This window comes from Triticum aestivum, chromosome 1D (assembly GCF_018294505.1).
Source record: "Triticum aestivum cultivar Chinese Spring chromosome 1D, IWGSC CS RefSeq v2.1, whole genome shotgun sequence".
Lineage (NCBI taxonomy): Eukaryota > Viridiplantae > Streptophyta > Magnoliopsida > Poales > Poaceae > Triticum > Triticum aestivum.
Window position 1 is genome coordinate 55,121,279 of NC_057796.1, and position 2,395 is coordinate 55,123,673.

The following is a 2,395-nucleotide window of genomic DNA, read 5'->3' on the forward strand; positions in this document are numbered from 1 at the left end:
CGCCATGGCAGACGGCAAAGTAGCTGTTTCCTGTAGTGTACAGGTATCTTTGAAGTTTTGGATGAACCGGGCTTTCAGCTCAGCCCAAGACCCAATGGAGTTCGGTGGTCGCCCTTTCAACCACGTGCGGGCAGTTCCATCTAACATCATGGTGAAGTACTTGGCCATGGCCGCCTCACTGACCTCCAGCAGTTCCATAGCCATCTCATAACTCTCAATCCAGGCCGCGGGTTGTAAGTCAGTTGTATAGTTAGGCACCTTCCTAGGGCCCTTGAAGTCCTTAGGTAGACGTTCATTACGGATAGCTGGCACCAAGCAAGGGACACCCCCGGTCCTGGTAGGGATACCTACATCAACGGAAATCGTCGGATAAGCCGGGGGGGTCTGGTAAGCCGTTAATTGAGGCACTTGCTCCGCCTCTTGGCGCGCTCGGTCCTGGTCTGCTTCGTAAAGGGCTCCATTATGAGCCGGGCCATGGCCAGGGGGCGGGTCATGGCGTCGGACATTGCTTGAGCCGGTTGCTGAGACCACGTGCCGGCTGTAACTCGGGCTCTGACCTGGACGAGGGGTCGAGTGGATCCTATCCCGGCTGTAGGAGTACGCCTCTTGCTGTGCCAGTGCCGTCTGTAGGAGTTCCCTGACCCGGCGGGTCTCGATGGCCGTCGGAGAGTCGCCGTTAACGGGGAGAGCCGCCAGCCATGCTGCCGCAGCTACCATGTTCTCCAGCGGGTTATTGTAATGTCCCGGTGGTATTGGCACATACTGAGGCGGGGCAGGGGGCACCTGGGGAGGCCCCATCACTTGCGGCTGAGTAAGGGGTCCAGACCCGGGCGCTATGCCCCCTGGCGGGTTACTAGACGCTGCACCTGGCGTGTTGAAGAGGTTGCGTGGATCGTAAACCGGTGGGTGTCGAGACTGGGCCTTTTGATGCCTCCTTCTCATGACCTCATTGGCCGCGTTCTGATCCATCGTGAGTTGGAAGGACTGCGCCTGAATCAGCTGAGTCCGGGCATTGAGAGCCGCCCGCTCCGCAGCCAGCCTGATTCCTTCCGCTGCGAGATCCTCTTTAGCCTTTATCAGATCCAATTTCAACTGTGCCACCTCCGCATCATGTTGGGCTTGATCCGCCGGGTCAACCGTGGCGGTTAACAGGGCCGTCATCTTGTCCGTGAGATCCATCAGCACCTGAGCCGGAGAAGGCACCGGGTTTCCCGACCCAGCAGCGGGGTTCTGAACAGGCTGTGCCCCAGCCATAAAGACTCCAACCTGACTTGGCGGCTCAAAAAGGTCCGGAATACTGTCGCCATCGGAACAACCCATGAGCCTGCCATCTTGAAGTTGGTACAACGAGTTTGACTCATCGGTGGCCGACTCGCCGTCAGAGCCGGCGGCCGCCTCATCACCAGACCCAGATGGATCAGAGGGTCCTCCATGGATGCATGCCACAAACGCGCGCTTTAGGGCAGGCCGGGCCCAGGCGGGTCGTGCGCGCCGAGCCGTTTCGATGAGATCGGCGCAGAGATCCGGCTCAGGGCCCGGCTCACCAATCTTGCCGATGAAGACATGAATTCCGCCGAAGGGGACCCGGTACCCGTACTCAACTGAGCCGGCGTCGGGGCCCCAGTCTGCATCGTCGATGTAGAGCTTGCCGTGACGACTCTTGGTCATCTGGCCCACAGCGTATCCCTTGAGCCCTTCGAAGCTGCCCTTCAAGAACTCAAATCCACCGTGCGCTGGCCCCACGGTGGGCGCCAACTGTCGTGGAATTGTCACGGTAGATGTCCTCGAGCTAGGACTTAGTCGTGGAGCCATCGCAGCTAGGAAGCTTGAAGGGGTTATGCGGGACAAGGGACGCGAGGGTTTATACTGGTTCGGCCCCTTACGGTGAAGGTAAAAGCCTACGTCCAGTTTGTGGTGGTATTGATTAGGGTTACGATCACCAGGGAGCTAAACAGCTATGCCCGGCTCTCGATGAGATTGTTGTCGTCCTTAAACCGCTGCCGGGTCGTCCCTTTATATAGGGAGGCTGACGCCCAGCAGCCCTTAGAGTCCCGGCCGGCTCATAAGAGTGTCCGGCTCGGACTCTCAACTATACTTGCCTTACACTACAAGTTCTACAATAATAAAGACTGTAACTACAGGCTTTTAGCCATATCCGGGTCTCAGCCCATCTCCGGCCCATCGTCTTGAAACTTGGCTCCGGGCTTCTGGTCCCGACCGTACGAGTAACCCGGCCCCTCCTAGCGGGTGACTCTAAGGTCTATATCCTCAACAATATCTATTTGCACAAATACCTCGACGCTTTCCAATCGTTAATACATAAAGCCCGATAAGCATGTCTTGGGTTGGTATGCAAATAAGATCCCCAATAGCGGGAGATAAGACATTCATATGA